The sequence below is a fragment of the Sander lucioperca genome, chromosome 1 (genome assembly GCF_008315115.2).
Source record: "Sander lucioperca isolate FBNREF2018 chromosome 1, SLUC_FBN_1.2, whole genome shotgun sequence".
Classification (NCBI taxonomy): Eukaryota; Metazoa; Chordata; class Actinopteri; order Perciformes; family Percidae; genus Sander; species Sander lucioperca.
This window is the reverse complement of record NC_050173.1, coordinates 27,100,254-27,122,657: the sequence shown is the minus strand read 5'-3', so window position 1 is coordinate 27,122,657 and position 22,404 is coordinate 27,100,254. Positions and strand designations below refer to the sequence as shown.

At 40.7% G+C, this 22,404-nt stretch overlaps 1 protein-coding gene and 1 long non-coding RNA gene across 8 annotated transcripts in view; one reads left to right on the top strand and one right to left on the bottom strand.

Annotated features, from left to right (window-relative positions):
- Positions 1-22,404, bottom strand: part of LOC116052427 (ecto-NOX disulfide-thiol exchanger 2) — a 178,233-nt gene that overhangs the window by 105,297 nt on the left and 50,532 nt on the right. The gene's annotated exons all lie outside the window — the stretch shown is intronic.
- LOC118495083 lies at positions 11,977-15,027 on the top strand. The gene is made up of 3 exons (XR_004897405.1): positions 11,977-12,531; positions 14,866-14,871; positions 15,017-15,027. It is a non-coding gene; the product is annotated as an uncharacterized LOC118495083 (long non-coding RNA).

Here is a 22,404-nt window from a genome sequence, read left to right as displayed (position 1 = left end):
TCACAGCTTTACTTTGTCAAATCTGTCCTCGTCCCGCTTATCTCCCTCGCCAACAAGCACCAGAATAGAACACATTTTGTCACTCTGGTGTCTTTGTGTCAAAGCCAAAACTCCTTTTTGAAATATAAATCTTAAGTAGTTACCAAGCTTTAAGTTCGTTTGTGTTTTAACTACCTTTGCTTTCTTGCAGTTGGTCAAATCCTACAGTATTTCTTGTAGGGCTGAACGATTTTTGAAAATAATCTAATTGCGATTTTTTTCCCAAATATTGCGATTGCGATTCGATTATTTTTTTAAGCTCTTTGTCTTCTGTATTATTCAACAAAGACAAACAATAAATAATTTTATAGTATGAACAACACAAAATTACACACTAGACAGTTAAAAAAGTAAAAATATAGTATATATACACACACACACACACACACACACACACACACACAACAGTGTATTTTTTTTTTTTTACAGTGCACAGAGAGGAGCTGCGTCCTGCCGCTCCCCCTCGTGAAGTTGCGTGCTGCCGAGTGCACTTGCTCAGAGAGGCTATCGTTACGTTAGCTAGTTGCTGGTGTTCTTGCTGTGGGATTAACTGTACTAATAAAACTGTTGAAACACCGCGGCCACGCTGCTGTGAAAGCTCCCTGAACGCCTGGTTGTTACCCCTCTCAGTGGCAGCTCCTCCACTCATATCTTTATAACGGAGCTAACCGCTAACCGGAGCTAACCGCTAATCAGAGCTAGCTAATAGTTGCCAACCGAGCCTTCAGTTCTGCGTGTCTGTCCATTAACTGCATGTATGGACTCGAACCAGAATAAAACCCTTCATTTTATTAAAATGGCTGTAAAAGTTTTAAACTACAACTCAGAGATGTCTGAATGACAGAATTCAGCTCAAGGTACAGTGTAGCGTTAGCGTGCTAGTTGATGCTTTCTCGGCGGAGTGCAGACTGATTTGCTCTCGCGAGTCATGTGACCAAATTGTAGCCTTTGCGATTAGGAAATCACGTTTTAACATATCGCGATATTATTGCAAATGCAATTAATCGTTCAGCCCTAATTTCTTGTCATGTATGTCTACCCCTAATGGATACTAGGGGCGGAACGGTACACTGAAGTCAGGGTTCGGTTCATACCTCGGTTCAGAAATCACGGTTCGGTACAATGGAGGGAAAAGCATAACAAAAATGCAGAAGGCAATTTTTTTTATTGTGCATGTCTCAGGCTGTACCACCTAGCACCTAGTGTCATCCAGTCTGTCCCCTGAGCTAGCTACAACAGCCTGAAGCGTATAAAGTAAGATGTAAACAATAAGTAGGCTACCCCACGTCATCTCCAGCCTCCATCTGGAACTTGTAAACAAAATAAGACAATCAGCTAGTGTGATATGGGAGACAAGCGCTGCTCTCATATGTGAATGCACAGAGCAGGGGTGTTAAAAGAGCAGCTTCGGTTACACAGAGCAGTTGGCGAATTGTGACGTTAGCTTCACACGCTAACAGCGGAGCTAGCAGCAAACAGCGAAGCTAACGACGGAGCTAACAGCTAACGGCGGAGCTAACAGCTAACGGCGGAGCTAAAAGCGGAGCTAACAGCGGAGCAAACAGCGAAGCAAACAGCGAAGCAAATGGGCCTGGAAGCCATTTGTGGTCGAGGCAAGAAGGGATAGGCCTACAGCTACTGTACACCCGTGTTTGGTTGTATATGGAAGGGACTAGTTTGCTTCGGTGGACTCACTGGACCGACCATAGACAGTAGGCTATATAAGAAGGGACCGACTCGACATGATGTAGGCGGAGCTTGGGAGCTTCAGATCTAAGGCGGGGCTACAGATTAGGTGTCCCTAAGAAACGCGTATGTAACAGTAGTTCCACATTACATTAATTCATTTGCACGCAAGTTTTATTTATTTTTATACCGTGTATTCTCCGTGTAAATTCATGTACCGAACCGAGACGCCCGTACCGTTTCGGTTCAATACGAATACATGTACCGTTCCACCCCTAATGGATACAAAAGATTCTCAGCTTTGAAAAGAAATCTGCTACTTAAATGTTCATTGCCAAAAAGAGCAGGCTCAGTTACACTGAGTGCACAGTCATCTCATATTCTGTCAAGTATTTAGCAATAGGTCAAAACTGGAGGGTCAACAAGATGTTGAGTCAATCTCTCACAGTAGCTATGGACATTTGAGTAGGAGTCCCTGCTCTTTTAGTTCCCAAAGGAATGAATACTTCCTCTACTAATCTTCAATTTCTCTCCTCATTCTGACCTCGTGCAGGAGCTGTGTGGCACAATTGTAGCATGACAGCTTTGAGTTAACCATCTGCTGTCCTCTTATACATTCCCAGCTGTTTCCACATTCCATGCTCTCTCTTAGGGAACTTCAATAATTTGACAAATAAACCAAACAATAATATTGCATTATTACCATCTACAGTATTCCTCTCTGCTCTCCCAGATGGATACTACAGAATTAGGCCAGGAAATGACATTTCAAGACACTTAATGGCCTGGTCATGGAAGCAATCAGGACAAAGGCAATTAGCCAGTTCATAGATCACACTTATCCAGCTATAGAGAAGGCGACCAAGCCCAGCAGAGGCCATTCAATCGGCGAAAGGAATATGGAGTCCTACTTCCATTTGGAGCATATATCCATTAAGAGATCATATACATTGGGCAAATGCTTTATAGTATCGGAAGCAAGGATAACAGTGCAGCACTTGCTTGATTCGATTTTTATGTTATATCTGATGCTACTGTATAGCTTGTACTTAACAATTCTTTCTTGAGTATTTTCAATTTTAGTAACTTTCAGTGAATAGAAAAAGACATGTCGTACCGAAAATAAATGCTAAAGAACTGTGGTAAAGTGGAAGCAGAGTGTTTTGAATGAGGCTGCAGTTCGGCAGCTTTCTATCAAGTCTCCATTTGTGAGCTCACCACCAGAACAGGAACTTATGTCAAGCATTACATTTCCAACACCAATATATTGCAGACTACGGTATTTGCTAATGCCCATGTCTTAAAAATGTGGTGCATTTTTCCAACCACAGATATTCACCTATAAATAGTTGCCTTATGTAGTTACTTTTCTGATTTTTCATTACTTATTAGTGTAAACCCTTTTGCAATCGTGCACAAGACATTACAAAAAAATATTACTTTGTTTTAAGCAAAATTAAACTTGCTGGGTTACCACAGAATAATACTTGTCCTGTGCAGAATGCATTACCATTGAAATATGAGAGTAGGAACATTATTTTAACTGGAGTGATTCAGCGATTTTAGTCTCCCTACTCAATCAATAGAGAACTTGTCTAACAGGAGAAGCAGTTGCTTGGCACACTGTACACCTTACACCCTTTCTCAGAAAACCCCTGTCTGATGTTCTTGTGTTCTTGATGTAATTCATGAATTAAACATACTCGACACAAAGGTGCATTCTGGTATCTTGCAGCAATGATAATGCTCCATCAGTTGTTTATGGGAGGAATACAACAATATATTCAATTAGGATCGTTCAATAATATCACATCATCAACATCAATACAGTGTGACATTATTAAATTACATTATTAGTGTTGCTTTGCGATGCTCATTCCATCTGGACAGGTCGTTCCTTTCTGCAGTCTTGATGAAAAAGTGTGAGTCACAAAGCTTCCTGGTTCTTATCATGTAGCCCGTTGCTTCTGGCTATGTTTTAAAAAAGGGAACATTTTTAGATAGTTAATGAACAGAATGAAAACTGGCCTCCCAAAACACAAGTAATATTTCTGGGGGTTCTCATTAGAAATTTAGCAATTTTAGTGTACCAAAGCTGTAGATAGGTCTTTCATGGTTGCATGGTTTATAGACAGGTGGACAAGAAACAAATTAAATATTATTATTATTATTATTATTAAACATTATTGAGGTTAAGAAGGTTAGGTTGAGGTTAGTATTTCGAAACCTCAATATGGAACATAAGGATGTCAAACAGGTGCAATAGTCTAAAGCTAATGGATCTGGATGTCAAGACTAAATACTACATATGGATTTTAAGGGATAGACAAATAATCTACTGATGCACTGGTGATTTGTGGAAGAATTCTAGACAGATTAGCAAAGACTTTTCATTAAATAGAACCGCCCTTGGTGAGACTCCAACATGGTCAGACCTCTAAATACTTCGAAGCCCTCCGGTAACCACAGTCCCAGAGCAGCCGGCACACAGCCTGTGCTATTTCTGGATGATGGACCACAGCAGAAGAACCCTAATCCTGTCTGTACTACAAGACCCAGTTCCATACCATTGGTCTGAAAACTTCAAAAGACTTAAGATGTCTAATGAATGATCCTGAATGTCATGATGCCACTTCATTTCTAATGTGGGTGGTAAAAGATTGGAAAGTAAGGTTTATCATGTATGCGTGATATACTGTAAACTCATGGAGATGTCCAAATGTAAAGTGAAAGCTGCTCCATTTGTATTCCCTTGCAGGAGAGCCTCTAGACAAATGTAAATGGCATCTGACTATTCTGACACAACTACTAACTCTTTCGATTCATTTCAGACTGACACACAACCCAATACACTTTAAGTAGAAAAGTAAAAAATGCAGAGATTTCCATCTGATATACTGCTAAAATATGTTCCTAAGGGCTTCTGTTGGGAAGAGGACGCCCTCTAAATTTTAACAAGCGTTCATTCTTGGCTGCGTTATTCTGGACTGGCTCCAGATGAGTTATGATTGTCAATGCAAATGAATGTGATACTGAATTATGGAATTTTACTGCAGATACAACCTTTGTGTGGTGTTATGACTGTTTTATTCTACTTCGTTTAAGAATGCTTGATTCTGATTGGCTGGGAGGAGGGCATTAACCCGGCAGGTTGCCCGCTGACGGAGCACAGCGTCATCAAATAGTAGATCAATACGCCGCTTGTATTTTTTTTCTATCACAGTATCACATATGTAACTATATGTGCTTTTATCCTTTCACCCTGTTGTAAATTCTGAGGTTCAAAGTTCAATCCTGATATTGGAAAATGTAAATATTAACATTTACAATTATAAGACAGCTGACAAACCCCGTCTGCTGATCATGATAATGTGAGATAATCGCAAGGTCCACAACAACGACTAAATAGACCTCAAAGTGAGATTGTTCCATCAACAAAATAAATTTTCATTTTACAAGAATCATACCTTTTTATTTAACAAGGGCTCTAATGCAAGATCAATATGCAAGATGAAGAGTTGTCATGTCTGAGCTCTACTTCAGATTCTTCCATCAGATCTGGATCGATGGGGTCACATCAAGCCAACTCCAAATTCTTTCCAGTGCAGTGTACCCTAACCAGCACAAACCACACATCCGTGAAATTAGTGCTTTAAATGTCTCCACTCGTTGATCAGAGCAGTAAAGTAACAGAACAGTAAGTAACAATAACTGACTCATATTTTTGTTCCTTAAACGATCTTGAGGGAACCTCACCAGGACGAAGTGTCCTTGAGATCTTGAAGCGAACTTTAAAAAATGATTCATAAGCCAATCACCGTTTTGGAGCCAGCTATCTGGGCGATTGCTTATGTTTCTCTCTGCATGTTAATTATCATAGTATTATAGCCTCTCAACTACAAAGACTCAAAGACATAATAGGAGACTTAAGCAACAGGCAACATGTACTAAGACAATTAAACACAACCCTAAACAACTAGTCTACCGTGGGAATATCTCCCATCCCCACACTGCTGTGTTTACCTTTTAGCAGCGCCTATGGATTAGGTTCTACCTAGGATACACATTAATGAGAATTTGTGTGGCATATGACACATACAGAGAAGCCCACTTCACCAGACACTACTAAATGTGCTCCCCACCTTCTCCTCACCCAACAAATTCCCGATTCCAAAATTAATTTGCAGTTTAAAAGCCATTTTTCTCTGGAGTGCTGCTGAAGAGGTGTCTTCATTTCGCCTGTTTTCTTGGTGGTGGTGTTGGCTAATGAGAGTCTGGTCAGGAGGCTGATGCTGACAGCTCAGCTCTTCAGAAGTCTTTGTCAAAATATCGCTCCAGGGGAGATATGAGCAGCTAGCTGCCCACAGGAACACTTCTACCATGGTATATCTCTCATTTCACAGCTGCTTTGTTTACCTGCAGGCTACATGTCCAACTACTGTTTGTGACAAACCACATTCAGTCACTTGTCACTTGTCAATATATATCAAATATATTAATATATATCAAATGTATAAATATCCACGATCAGGGGGAATAGTATTAAGCTAAATCATATGGTAGGCTACATTTTATAGAAACTTACATCTGCTTTGTGTTCTCAAAGGGTAAGTCTGGTGATATTCTATATTCTTTGTGATGTCAACAAATCCCATGAAAAGACCAAAACCAACGATGAATACTAACTCTTATAGCCCGACTGATATTGGATATTTGAAGCTGATACTGATATTTAGGAGGTCCAACAACAACATCAACAATAAATCTATCAGACAATAGTGATTGTTTTAAACATAAACAATCAATTTGAATGCAGATCTCTTAGATTCTTTTTATTATTGTGACTAAAATATACATAAAGAAAAAATCAACTTCTTACCAAGATCCTTCTGTGCATTGTGTTATTTATTAATGTTAAAAAAATATATACAATTAGCTGATAGTGTTATTTGAGTTTTTAATCTTCTAATCATACTATGTCCACACCATTGTACTGGGTGACATGTTCAGTCATAACGATGGACACAAGTTTATTTTGAAACACACACGCACACACACGCACACGCACACACACACACACGCACACACACGCACACACACACACACACACACACACACACACACAGCGTAAACTGAAACTAGATGATTTGGTGGAATTGAAATGCTTGAACTTTCAGCACTCTCATAATCCATTTATATGGGGCTAAAACAAACAATGATGATCACTGTCAGACAATTAGGATGAGGGATAAATCCTAGCTAAGAATATTCATGGGTGCTCCAGGACTTCGTCACGATATCATCTGCCATTAGACGTCTGGACAGATGCCAAATCTCAAATAATAGACCACCACAGCGATGACACCCTGGCCAAGCTCTAAATAAGGTAAGAAGAAGTAAGTTGAGTAAACAAGATGAATCCCTTCAATTAACAGAAAGACCTCAGGCACTCCTGCCATTCCACCATTAATTATCTGGTCTTATGGGAAGATTAGGGGAGAGAAACTAAGCCAACAGCCAGACTCCACTGAGTGGGTCTCCCCTGTTTAATTACCAAAACAGCACAAACAAATGAAGCCCCATAGATCATGCAAAGGATAGCTCAGGAGGCTATGATCTGGCTGAGCCTGTCTCCACTCATCTGTTCTGTCCTGTCCTTTCTCTCTCCTGTCTCTCCTCACGCCAGACTGGGAACTGTGGTCACACTGTTATCAATGGCTAATGTGATAAGAGAGGAAACAAGAAAGAAAGGGTGTGGCAAGAACAAGATGGTAATGTCAGACGGATTACTAACTACATAAAAAAAAAAAACTGAGGTTGCTGAGTGATGTTTACCTATCACGTACTGTGCCAACCCTCTCAGCGGCTGTCTGGTTCTTATCATGTTCCTCATTCTCAGATCAGTTACATTCGAGAGCTGAAGCTCCTGAAGTGTGCTAAGATCAAGAAGCATAATATTAATTATTAATAATTAGTAATATTCATTATTATTTCACTTCTACCTACTTTTTTTGTTTTACTCCTGTCCTTTACCCCAACAGTAAACCAAATTGTAAGCTTTTAATAAGCACAATATAAAGATTAGAGCTGACACAATTAGTCAATTAACAATTAATTGAGCAAAAATGGCAAACATTTTCTGATTCCAGCTTCTTGGATATGAGAATGTTCTGTTTTTCTTAGTCGTGTTTGATAGTAAAATAAATATCTTTGGGTTTTGAACAGTTGGTCGGACGAAACAAGCGTTCTGAAAACATTAGCTTAGCATTCATGAAAATGGAATAGGCATCTTTCACCATTTGTTAACACTCTATAGACCAAAAGTTAGAAAATAAATAGCACATTAATCCATAGTGAAATTAATCCTTGTTGCAATCCTACACATTTTTCCAACTACTGTTTGTGACAAACCACATTCAGTCACTTGTCACTTGTCAATATATATCAAATATATTAATCAAATGTATAAATATCCACGATCAGGGGGAATAGTACTAAGCTAAATCATATGGTAGGTTACATTTTATAGAAACTTACAACTGCTTTGTGTTCTCAAAGGGCAAGTCTGGTGATATTCTATATTCTTTGTGATGTCAACAAATCCCATGAAAAGACCAAAACCAACGATGAACACAAACTCTTATAGCCCGACTGATATTGGATATTCCAAGGAGTTCCAACAACAATATCAACAATAAATCTATCAGCCAATAGTGATTATTATAATAATAATAATAATAATAATAATAATAATAATAATAATAATAAGACAATTAATACTTCTTGCTGAAAAAACTCTTAATTGCTGATGGTGTTGGTTCACTGAACATCTGATGTGGTGTGCACATTTAAACACAGGATCCAGTTCCGTTCCAAGGTTTTATTGTTGTCAAGGCAGGGAGAAGGTTTACGCTGGTTGCAGGTGAATAATGGATGGATGGATGAATGGATGATTTTGTATCAGTAATGCATCCACAGTCTGCACTGCATCCACAATCTGTACTTGGGTTTCCTCTAAACTTTAAACAGGATTTCACCCTGAAATATCACTCCTCTTTGTTCTGCCTGGTTTGTTTGGAGGGAAAAAAAAGTGCCACAGGCCTGAAGGGCGGAGTTATATAAGTTTGGAAAGGGGCGTGGTTTTAGTGGTGATTGACAGGACATGAATGAGGCAGGTCAGGTGGAAACTTGATATTTAACAGCCGCCCCTTCAAATGGAACATTTGAAATTGCTAAACAAATAACAAGTTAGTCTTTATCATCAGGTTGAACTGATGAAAGAATGACCAGTCGGGCCACTGGTCACATTAACCTCTTAACTTTAGATGTGACCTCCACTGTTCGGATCCTTCCATCCTGACTGGGTATGAGGCGTGACACTTTACCCACGGGCCACAGTCCTCTAGGTAGTTGGGGGTCCATTATCAGTACTACGGTTCCTACCTTCAGATTTTGAGTGTCCTTATGCCATTTATTTCGTACCTGTGGGTTGGGAAGGTAGTTTTTGCAGGACCAAAAGCGATCGGCTAGTATCTGACTATGCTTCCATCATCTCCGTCCAAGCAGGTATCTGTGTAAACAGCCTGTGGAAGAGAAGCATCTCGCCGCCCTATGAGAAGGAGATTTGGAGTTATGGGGTCAGGAAGGAGCTGGTCATTGAGTGATTGGCCTTGATAGGTGAAGGAGCAGTTGAATACAACACAGTGTTTGTCATTATGCTCAACTAAGTGATGGGGAATATACCAAGATTCTTGGGACTCAGCAATTGGTCCCACATTATTTTCCTCAACGTAACCAGCATGCTTTAGTTTTTTGATCTCATTAGTGTAGATGTCAGCCAATCTAGGGTTTTTCTCCAGTTTCAGATCTACGGAGAAGGGGCATTACAGATTGAAGTGGTGCATTTAGTTCAGGTGCAGCTTTCCTTCTCAACAGAGGGGTTGCATTACGTTCAGTTCCATCTGTGTTTACTCGTATGGTCTTTGCCTTCAAAAGGTCCATGGCCTCCTTATCCTGCTTTGATCTAGTGATCAATTTCTCATTTCTAAAGGGGAAGATATCAACTTGCCACAATTTCTCTACATGGTGTTTCAGCTCGGTGTAGTAGTTAGCTTGTGATGTGAAGAGGCAGTGAGCAGAGTCAGATAACTCACCAAGGGAAGTAGGTCCTTGTAGAGCCCATCCAAGCCTTGTCTTCACCGCAGAGCTGGTGATCCCTTCGGACCATATTGGACTCTCTCAATAGGTGTGATGAGGAATGGATTGTCTGATCCGATCAGGATATGTGGCTGAACTTTAGAGAAGGAGCTCAGTGGGAGACCATGTAGATGTGGATAGCGTTTTTTTGAGTTTATCAATAGGGTAACTCTGCTCAACAAACATGTCAGAGGTAAAAGCACCATCAATTGCAAATTTTCTCTCAGGAAATGAGGCAGCAGGTACTTTGAGGTTTACGGTTACAGTTTTTCTGTCTCTGCCTCCAAACCAAGGTACTTAGCAGCACCTGGTAGCAGCATTGTACGTTCTGAGCCATCATCTAAAATGGCATAGGTATCAAATGTCTTATTCCTGTTGCAAAGTCTAACTTTAACTACTTTAAGTAGTACTTTGGGTGACATACTCTGGGGGGTTCACGTACAACACTCTAGATGCGCTTTTGTTTCTATTAACATCATGTAATATGCCTAGTTGCTGGCCATTACATCTGGGGCAAGGTTTTCTCAAAGTGCAATCTGCTGCTTTGTGAGTTCTACTACATTTCCAACATCTGTTGAGTTCCTTCAACCATTTTACTATTTTATCTGTACTCAAGTCTTTGAAGCTTTCACAGTGAGTCAGGTAGTGGGAGGTCGACTGACAGTATACACATGGGTACCTCATTTGGGATTGTGGCTGATGTCCGGATCCATTGTGTCCATGTGGAGATTTCCGATCAGCCCCGTGGAGAATGGTAGCTGAAGGAGACCTGAATCTTTGGTTTGTATCCCTCCTTTGTGCCTGGGGAGCACCAATACGAAGGTTGTTGGCCTGTGCTACAACAGCTTGACATTCCGCCTCACCCTCGAGCCATGCAGAGAAGTCCACTAAGTCATAGTGAGCATTAGGAGAGGCTAAGCGGGCATGTCTAGCAAAGTTAGAAACTAGCTCTGCAGGGAGTTTACTCAATAACCGCTGAACATGTGAAGCACAGGCAAGTTCAGCAGCACCTTCTCCTGATCTGAGGGATTGTAGCGTGCCCACTAATGACCTCACTCTAACTGCAAAGTTTTGAAAACCTTCTGCATCCCCATGAGCCAGTTTAGGGAGATTTAATATGGTCTGGATCTCTCTGAGGGCCAATTGATGAGGTTGGCCATATTGTCACTCCAAGGCCGCCAGTGCCATGGAGAAAGGTCGTGGATCATGGGCATATGAAAGGGCAATATGGCGCGCAGAGGGAAGGTGTAGATGGTCCAATATGATATGGAATTTGTACAATTCCGGTTCATCTTGTAGAAGGTTTGTAAAAGCCATTTTTAACATGATAAACTCATGAGGGTAATTTTGAATGAAATAGGGGAATGAAGGTCCCTCTACTCTTGATGGATACCTTAAAGCCTGCTGTACAGGAGCCACAGGTGCTGAAAAGCTTGGGCCAGGAGGAATTCCAGTAAACTGTGGGGCGTGTGGAGGTGGCCGGGACGTAAGGTATTGGGGTTGAGACTGCTGTACAGGTTGCTGAGTTACATGCTGGAACTGGTATGGATCTACATATATTGGATGGTAAGCAGATGGCTGTAAACTGGTTGATGTAACCTGAGTTCTAGGAAGGGGAAAAGGTGACTGACTGTGAGGGCTGTAGCCTACTGGAGCTGTGCTAACCCCCTGTGATAGTACTGGGATGTATATTTGGTGGGATGAGTCATGGGCAGAAGAGGTTGGTGGCATATGGACTGGTTGCATTTGAATAGGACTCTGGGGTATTTGTGGAGATAAAGGAGGCTGAATTGCAGGCATGTGCACATGAGCTGATGAGGTTAAAGGTAACAGACCCGAGTGTTCCTGCAGTTGAAGCTCTGGGCCATGTCTTGCATAGGAGGTTGGAGCAGGTCTGTTATGCTTACATTATGTAAGGAAAGAGGGCTTAGGGACATAAGGAAAAATAGTTTGGGCTGATTGGGAAACTTTTCCAGGGTTTACAGGTACTGCCTCAGACAGCTGCAGGTTAGGCTCAGATTGGGCTCTGTTCTGTGTCTCTGTGCCAATCAGTGGCTCCGCCTCTGAGTCCTCCTCTGAGTAGCTCTGTTGTTCATACTGTTGAACTCTTCCTACTAATTCTTTAACCATAGCCTTTAATTGTGATACCTCCTGTCTTAATAAAACCGTCTCTGAAGTCGCTGACGACACATGTTCTGCACACTCGGTTAAGGGTCTGGATGGCCGGCCATAGACTCGGTTTGGTAGTCTTGTAGATATGTTGGAGGCACACTCTCTCTGTGTGGCCTTCCTCCTCCTCCTCCTCCTCCTCCATGTTGTCCCTCTTCTCCAGCTGAAACAGCTTCTGGGTCCATACTCCTACATAGATGTTCCTCCGGCTCGAAGGACCTTGAAAAAACTCTTAATTGCTGATGGTGTTGGTTCACTGAACATCTGATGTGGTGTGCACATTTAAACACAGGATCCAGTGCCGTTCCAAGGTTTTATTGTTGTCAAGGCAGGGAGAAGGTTTACGCTGGTTGCAGGTGAATAATGGATGGATGGATGAATGGATGATTTTGTATCAGTAATGCATCCACAGTCTGCACTGCATCCACAATCTGTACTTGGGTTTTCTCTTAACTTTAAACAGGATTTCACCCTGAAATATCACTCCTCTTTGTTCTGCTTGGTTTGTTTGGAGGGAAAAAAAAGTGCCACAGGCCTGAAGGGCGGAGTTATATAAGTTTGGAAAGGGGCGTGGTTTTAGTGGTGATTGACAGGCCATGAATGAGGCAGGTCAGGTGGAAACTTGATATTTAACAATTGCTATGAATTTTAATCTCTGAAACTAAGCATATGAATTGCAAATACACATTTGACAAGCAGAGGAGAGTGATGTAGAGTTCTCTCAATTCCAACAGCAGACATTTCCATGCCGACAGGGTAAACACACAAATAAAGCATCCAAGTGTGCGTGTGCACACACAACCACCAACTGTTCTCACAGTTGTTGGTGCTGACAGCTTCATTCCAACAGTTATTTAAAAATGGGATTGTCGGTGAACTGGAGACTAGCAACGAATGCTGTGTCTCAAAGTTCCAACAAGAGAGTGTGACTAGCATGATGCTCTGCAACAAGGAAACAACCACAGCACAATGTCTAATTCTCAAAAAAAAACAAAAAAAAAAAAAAAAACTTTAACATAATTATGTAATCATCACAGTTGACATTTGTGTCCATCAAGACAGTACGCAACATATCCAACTTATTACAGACTCACTCTGTACAAAGATTATTCTACTGCATCATTCCTGATGAGATGTAAGATAGTAGACCAAAGTTTAACATCGGTCTGAAAATGAACTGGAAATGGACAATGTCAAAGATTTTGCAGAGCAGAAGTGTTCAAGATTAGAGGGATGAGAGAGGAGAAAATCAAAGACCCAAATAACTGAGTGGCTGTCCTGCACAATATTTAGCTGCTCCACTGACCCTGAATCAAACATGTATTTTATGGATGCTCCAGATACAAATCAAAGCCAAAAACTAAACAAAACAAAAAAAACATTAGCCATTCCCCTTTCTCAGTCCTTTTCTATTCAGACTTATTTTCATGGTCAATCTTTTACCTCTGGCAAAATATTATTAAACTATAATAAGCATATTTCAGTGATATTCTCCTGCATGTAGACCTTACTACGGTGAGGTAGAAAAAGGAATTATTAAAATATATCCACAATATGTGGACATCACATACATGAATATGTTTTATAAGTACATAGGCATTTATAAATAGACTTTCATAACGTAAATCTTCTTTGATGGAGTGATTGAGAGATACACGCACTTTGACAACCTTTATATCATCTGTTTTGCTATATCTACGGGCTGTTTAGACACCTGTTTGCGACTGATTCAAGTTCATCTGATGATTTCAACACATCTACACCTTTAAAAAACACTTAAGAAATGCTACAGTGGCCTTCAGGAGGGGACTTTATCATTCTGCTGTTAGCCAAGTTTCCCTGCTAAGGCAATACAGGCCTATACCCAAACACTTTACTGACATGACATATTGGAAATTTCAATATCAATCTATCAATGTGCTAGAAACACATTGATACTGTATATTGCACAAACCTACTTAATAATCCTCATGTAGACAAGCAGACTGACAGAATACAATGCAATATAAATAGGGATTCATTTCCATTTTAAGTATTTATAGCTCATACATTGGACTAAAAATCATCTTAGCCTGGACTTTTATAACTGATCCAAAGCAGATCAATCCAAGAAAATATTTCATTTAGGCATTTTAGGTGCCCAAGAGGAACATATATAATTCCACTACAGTTTGGGGTACCCCTCCCCATCAGATTGCTCAGAACAGTTAACCTATCACCTAATATCCAGGAGGTTCTATTAGGCCCATGGAAATGTTGTGGGACCCCTGGTTTGCTTGTTGGTGGTGCTGAGCTGCACTGAGCCTCAGCGCATAACCCCTGGAGCCTGGGCCAATTTTCTCTCAGCACAGCTTCGGTCCAGAGACCACACTAACAAGCTCAAGCTCAACATTCGTCAGAAAGGGCAGAATTTGGACACTCACTAGAGGCCTAAAAAAATGCAGGTTGTTGGTGCAGCCCTCGCCTTGGACACAATAATTAATCTTCATATCGATCTGCCTTCCTGACTTCTGTTGGGACAAGCACAGAAAGCATGACGGACAACCTGCAGTATGTTTCAGCTCTAGGAGAGGAAGACAGGAAGAAGATTCTCCTCAGCTTTTCCTCCCACACAGTCTCACACACACACACACACTTTATCATAGACCCCCCCCTGTGACTCAGTGACACATTTTACTTGTCTACATGGGAGAAAACAACCAAGCAGGAAGAAATATATATATATATATATATATATATATATATATATATATATATAGAATAAATGGTTTAGAGGCACAAGTTACATGTAAAGCACAAAAAGGGAATCAGATAAACAAACAAAAAAATGTATAAGAAGGCAAAGTCAAGACAGTAAAAATGACAATTTCAATCAAAGAAAAGAAAAAAAAGCAATGCTAGTATTTCAGTCCATTTCACCTGAGAGCTATAATATTTAACAAGACCTTGTTTGGGACACAGGTTTCAGGATCAACTCTTTATCTGTGTATTTTTGTTTCCCTGAGGCAAAAAGAAGAGTTCAGATGCTCCTGTGACTCTCTCCTGTACCAGTTTCTCGTTACCACCAAGCCCCCTCTCTGATAAACTGCCCACCAGTCTTTGAAATATGACCCTTAAGGCCCAGTGCCACTATAAACTGGGAGCCATGGCTGATTTGTGAATCCAATTACCTCCCTGTCTGTAATGGCTGTGTTCAGTGCCATGATGTGAAGTCAGCCATTGTCAGCATATGTCCTTAAGGCCACAGCCTCCACGAGGAATACATTCAGCATCTACGACAGATCATCTAAATAACCATCTTGATTAATAGTAGCTCAAGAAGGTGGATAGGCTGTGGGAAGCAAAGTTTAGTTTGCTGGTGCAAACACAGAGAGAGGGGTCAAAGACCAGTTAAAGATGTATGGACCTATACTGATTGAGAGGACTTGATGGCAGAGAGTGCTAAAAAAAAAAATAATACAGGGCAAGAAGCTGAGGGCATGGATTTCCAACCACTGATCATGGAATTTGCTTTTGAGATGTTGCAACATAACTCCATCAACAGACTATTTCTATTAAACTGTGAAACTGTCAGACTTAAAAGTGTAGTCCAGTTATTTTACTCTCAGCTGTCTTAAATAGGAATAGATGGATATTTGGACCAGGCCATCATCATTCATTTAGAAGCAATGTCGCCATTGCATAAGTGGTCCCTCAGAGAGCACTGGCAAGTTTATTTTTCAATTGTGAAATGTCCTGCTCAGCACATACTGTGGTGACATTATTTAAAAAATAATAATAAAAAATGAAAGGGAAGCTTGTGTATTGCGATATGTCATTGTTGCTGACATGTCATTATTGGATTAAAAAAGTTATAATCTTAATATGAATATCAGTATCGCTTCAAATATCATGCACCTTTTGGGCTACGCACCTAGATTTTTGGGGGGCTTTATTGGATAGTTTATAGAAAAAAACTGACAGAAAGTAAGAGAGGAGAAGGAATTGAATGCCATGCAACAAAGCTCCTTGGCCACAAGGATGACCCAGTCTTAGCACTTTTTGTAAAACTACGATAAAACTGCAATAAAGATCCTTCTCCCTCTTGTTGTCAAAGCATATATGGTTAGCATGGCTAAAGTTCACACATCATGTATACATACTCAAAAACTGGGACAGCGATAGACTGCTTTTTATTGTGAATCGGACCGGACGTTGCAGTGCCCACTGGGCTGCAGAGATTTAAAGGGAGAGCTGATCACACTCGTTTTGATTACCACGGAAACACAAGCACAGAGATGTTTCTACCCCGCTCCACAAGTTGAGTGGGGAACGTTTCCAGCGCAGATACAGAACTGCAATGCTAATCAGTATTGCCAGCTCAGGCAGCATTGTTGTACTGAAATAGCTTCAACAGTGTGTACCGAAAGATAAAAAAAACAATATTGCAAACAAAGCTATGCTGTACTCGGCAAACAGTTTGTGCAACAGGCAATGAACAACTTCCTCCTGTGTAGTGAAAATAAAAAGTCTGGGTTTTGAACTTGGAATTGCTGTCCTCAATTCAACTCGCCACTGACATGACACAGAGCTCTCAAGTTGACCCAACTGCTGACCTCAAATGGCATTCCAATGGTCCAAAATAGACAGAGCTATAATTTAAAAGAACCCAACTGAAAACTACACCCCATTCCCTGGTCAAAATGTTACACGGGTGTTGTATCATCCTCCCATAAATGCTGACCTCCCATTCTTCAGAAAAAGTCAGAAAAACTGAACCCATATTGGCAAGTAAAATGTGCTGACTGAGCACAGAAAAAGCCTTGCATTTATCCAGCAGCAGGGGTCTGACTTTAGCCAAGCTCAGTGCAGTAAACATGCAAGTACAGGGCTTCCTTTGAGCTTAAACACCAAACCTTTCAGAGCAGTTCCAATGACATTTCAGAAAGTTTTTTTTCCCTGCGCTATGAAAGCTTTTGCACAGTGGGGATCTGTGAGTGTGAGTTTGTTGATGTCAAAATGGAAAGAAACACCCCAAGTAAAATTCACCACAAAAAAACGTTTCCTGCAAATGGAAAATTCCTGGATTACCCCAACTCTTCCCACTTCCTTTCCACAGAGGTCCATGGTATCACGTAAACATGGTTCAGAATATAAACTTATTAGTCTTGCAGACATATTCTACTACTAACCCATGTAAGCACTTTCTTTCAGTCTTTCACTAAGAGGCAAAATCCCCCCATAAGACAGGCAGCATACAGAGTACCTCTGCTACACTATTAATAATGCATTCTTGGTTACATTCCGTCCATCCATCCTGCTTCCATTTTGTTTTTAGGCTCCTTTTTTCCCCCTTAAGCCAGTCCTGCTTCCCAAAGTAAAAGCCATATGAATGGGCTCTCAGTCTCTATTACAGTAGAGTGATGGCTGCTTTCTAGACAAGCAATCACTATGAACACCCCTGCTCTCTGGTCCAACCCACTGAACCACAGTCTCAGCTTTCTCTATTCTCTCTATGGGGGGGGGAATGTTCAACATATCAATGGGGTGAAGAACAGATTTCGAGAGGGTCAACTCCTACACAGCCATATATTCATAGCAACAAAAGTGTAATAAATGTCACAGAAATTCCTGCAATAAATTTCGGTTCCTCAAAAATAAATCCACAGTGTATGTAAAGCTGATTCTTATGATATTTAAAAAAGAAAACCACATAACACAATGCAACCCATACATAAAAGTAAGATTTAGTGGCTCTATTTATCATCTAGTGCTAAGGCAGAGCTTTTATTGTAATACAATCTCTGAGGCAGCAGTGGACACAGGTACATGTAACTTCAGAGAGTTACAGCAGTAGTGTCCCACATTCATCTGGTGATCTATCATGCCACATGTTGTGCTACTTTCAGTTGCTTCTCTTGGCACTGCTGGTAAGAGGGAAAAAATGTCACCGTAAAAACAAACTGAGGTTCATTCTGTCTCTCGGGAATGTCACATTGCCAAGTAGGTGCAATATTTCTATGATTGTTTCACCCAGAGAGTTGTCCTCTTCCATCCCTCAGTACACTGTAGTGGGACAGTCAAGGAGATATAGCTATGTGTATGTCTGCACATTAACGTGACAGCTGTGAATTCCCTCATTACTAAAACACAAGCACAAGTACTGCCGGTTAGTCAGGATGTCTTTCACTTTTGAGTTGCAAAGGTTTGACAGTCAAGACTGACAACCAGGTCATAGGATATCTATATATACCAATTTTCTTGGTCTTACATTGTAGTAAATTGAATATTTTGGACAGTTTGTTGAAGAAAATAAGATATTAGATTATGGCGCCTTGTGCTTTAGGATACTGTGATGGACATTTTTCACATTTATCTACAGTAAGGATGTTAATTAATTGTTTAACCGACAATAAGAATTTTGATGAGGACTGGCGGGTTAAAGGACAATTCCGGCACAAAACGAACCTAGGGGTTAATAACAGATGTGTACCCACTCGATCACTCTCTGGGACATGTTTTCATACTAATCGAATGGGTTTGTAGCTTGAAAACAAGCTAGCGCGGACCGCTGATTAGCTTACAATGCTAGTATTCAGGGCACAGGGAAAGTAAAAACAAATTGCTTATTATACCACTAAAAAGGCTCAAAATATCACCACACTTCAACAGTAGCATAATGAGTCTGTACACTTACAATGTTCTCAATGCTTCGGTTAACATTTAGGGACCCTAGCGTCAAGCTACAAACACATTGGATTAGCATGAAAACATGTCCCAGAGAGCGATCGAGTGGGTACACATCTGATATTAACCCCTAGGTTCATTTTGCGCCGGAATTGTCCTTTAAATCGGCTCTCCTACACACAGAGTATGCCAGGCAGACCCACAGCTGACGACCTTGCAGGTGTATGCGGTGGAGACAGGCTCAGACGTACATGCCGCAGACCGCTGTGGACTTGTGTCGGTCGCACAAGCGGTTCCAGAAAAGAGGCTGCTTACTCGCATTAAGCAAGATACATAAATTCTTCTTTTTAGAATCTTTTTGTTAAGCATGGCAGATAGTTGGAGTCAAATGTTGAATACATGCCCCCAATGTGTGTTTTACCCTACTCCAACATACGTGGGCTTTCATATGTTTTTTAGAGTAGATCTGAAAATGTGGAAATGTTGTACAGCAACTCCCTGGTGAACAGCATAATCCAGCTTCTTCAATCTACTTCTCTTTTCTCATCTGCTCAAAGGAACTGTCAGCAGGGTTTAACACAGCAGCACTGCAGCCACAATCCCATCGCACACACACCGTTCATATACAGCAAATGCAGAATAAGGCTGATGGCTCACTTCATCTTTCATGCAGCTCCTGAACGTGCTGTTGCAGAGTCCTCAGCTAATTTCAAAGTTCCCAGCATGGTTGCTTATCATGAAAGTGATTAGAAAAGAAGGGCTCTGTCGGTGATATGGTTGGAGCCCCAGAGTTGGTTGCCTTTAGGCTGCCAAGCCCTCTTAGCTACTCAATACCAGATGGCAGGTTCAACTGCTGCTGCCAACACTGCTGATCCTCACAGGGATCTTCCACACAAGCTAATATACTTGTCTTCAACCTAAACAACTAATTATGATTGATGATTGAATTGATTAAAATGAGGCTTAAATAGCCTCATTTTAATGCTGCTGTTGTGTTTCAAAAGCTGAACAATTAGACCAAGTCAAATGGGGTATCTGGAGGGCACATACAAGTGAGCATTAGACACAGAAATAAACAACGATCATTACCCTACATTAGGCTGCCACCGAGATTTAGGATGAGTGGTGAGGCAATGAAACAATCGTTATTACACAAACAGTCTTAAATATCAGCCTGAACAGAGGGTGTACTGGAGAGATAGCACCACGTGAAGGGGGATAACTTGACAAAAGCAGCCAAGCATCCTGTAAAAAGTGTGTGAAGAAGCATTGACACAGTTTTCCCCATTGGGAGCTTTGTAAAGCAATGAATGGATGTTGTTTCGTGACGGAGAGTTGAGGATAAAACAGTGTTTTCCACGGTGTAGTCCAGGAGTATGGATCACTGTGGTCTACATCCTTGATGTTCCACTTCCGGGATTGCTCCATTGCCGCTGGAACAACCTGCCGGATTTCACTCATTTAGGCCAGATATCCGTTGCCTTGGGCTTCCTTTGTGTTGGCATTTTAAACTCTGGTCGATTTATCAGGACTGTCGTTAACCTTTTCTCAGATTTCTGCAAGGTAAATCCAGACAGTTAGCTAGACTATCTGTCTAACTTTTAAAAGTACACATGTTCCACCAAAACAAGTTCCTTCTGAGCGGTGGAGAAAGGAGAAACACAAAGCTTCCTTTTCCATTATTTTCTTAGAGGTTCCTTGATAACGCACACTAGCACATTACATCTTTACTCATTATCAAACAAAGATGGGCTGTAGATGACAGTTATTATTTCACCATAACTTCATCTCTGTCCTACTATTATCCATTACCCATTCATCCATCATTAACAGTTGTAAATAGAAAAACTCACAGGAGGACATAGTCATGTTTATCACAACTTCATAAGCCAAACAATATATAACTACATTTAGTGGGGTGGGAGAAGGATTCAAGAACATTCACTTCTAACTGTGGTGACAGCTATGGAATTGTATTAGGGGACATCTAGGGACATCCTTTCATGGAAATGCATTGGCGTTTCAGCAGAGAATTGCATTCATTTACGGCACTTTGCCACGAGCACACAAAAGGTCCAAGGTCTGTGGCAAGTCGTCGTTTAAGCAGTGATGTTAAACACTACCATAAGGGACTCAGCTGGTCACCAATGTCAGTACTGGACAAATTATGGAATTCTAGTAGATTAACTGATCATCCTGTAGGGTAATTCTGTATTTTAGTATCTGCTCTGAAAAAACAACATTTGAATAATTAATAATTGGAATATCTTTAGAATTAAATATAAACATACAAGCTGGAAATGTGCAAAATCTGCAGCAGTGGCCGTTCAATGTACATACATCTGCCCCACTAAGTGTATTACTTTGACCCAATCTAAATGCACTGAAAAACTGCTTGAACATTGGGAGATACAGACTTTCATCCCAGTGTGTTTTGGCCAACGTCTAATTTATAGAAACACTCAGGTAATGTTTTGTGACTATTTCCAAAAGCAAAACATTCCTAGACTTGAACAATGTTTTCCACACAATTTCTGTTGTGTATTCTACTCCTACTTCAGTGTTGTTATAATCTAATGAAAAAATTAAATTAATGCTGTGGAGGCTCTTCGAGCTTTCGCTTATCTTTTGGCATATCAATGGTGTTAGTATGAGCATATAACCCTGACTAGCTTGGTTTACCTAACAGACAGCAACCGAGACACTGCGAAATCTTTACAAATTTGCATTTTTGAGTTTATGTGCAAAACTTGCCTCGTCAGTAAACTAAAGAGCTTCCTACCTGTCTGTGAGCTCAGCTTTGAGCACTCAGGTGAATACAGATTGGCAGGCTGAGTCAGTGAATAGCTCTGGGAGTTTGTAACAAGGGTGGATGAAACGGTAGCAAACTGTGTTATCTTTTCAGGTGAAGTGCTTGTGATTGCAAGGCAGCTTTATTCAAATAATCACTGCTGGTAAGCGCACACATTTTATTTTCAGCCTGGACAATAACGCTCACTTCCAAATTAATAGGCACTTCATTGTTATGTAAATTTTGTCTAGCAGGTTTACAGCCGCAATGAAGAGTTTGTCAAGGCAGCTATTTAAGACAAACTGAGAATCATATATGGGGTTATATTTTAAACTACCACAAAAGCTGTACAGTTTCCAGAGATAATAGATAACCCACTGCCAATTATAAGGGTCTCTCCTCAGAAATACATTTCCACATAGTTATGCTCATTGAGGTAACTGGTTTCACCAAATTTGACAAATATTTTCACTTTGTGTTTTAGCTTTTTCTTTGTCACTTTTGTTTTCCCTCGACAGCTACTGCTATGAGAATTCCACAAATCGTCATGCAACAACCAATTAAAAATTTGAGTTTTCAAAGCTGCCAAATCTCCTGGTATTGTACTGCAGTCCACTCTGTATTCCATCTTAATTTGGTCTGCAGCACTATCATCCTATGCCAAAGAGAGCTGAAATATTTAAGCTCCTTCTCAAGCACTCCATGTACAACCTTTAAATCTCTCCTCTCTGACAGATCTAAGCAAAGTGCCTGCCTCCCTCCCTCCCTTGCACCATTAAAGGCAATCTAAGGATGCTCTGCCGATTGATAAGAGAGGACTAGCGCAGTTTGGAGGTAAATGGCTGTCACAAGGCCTG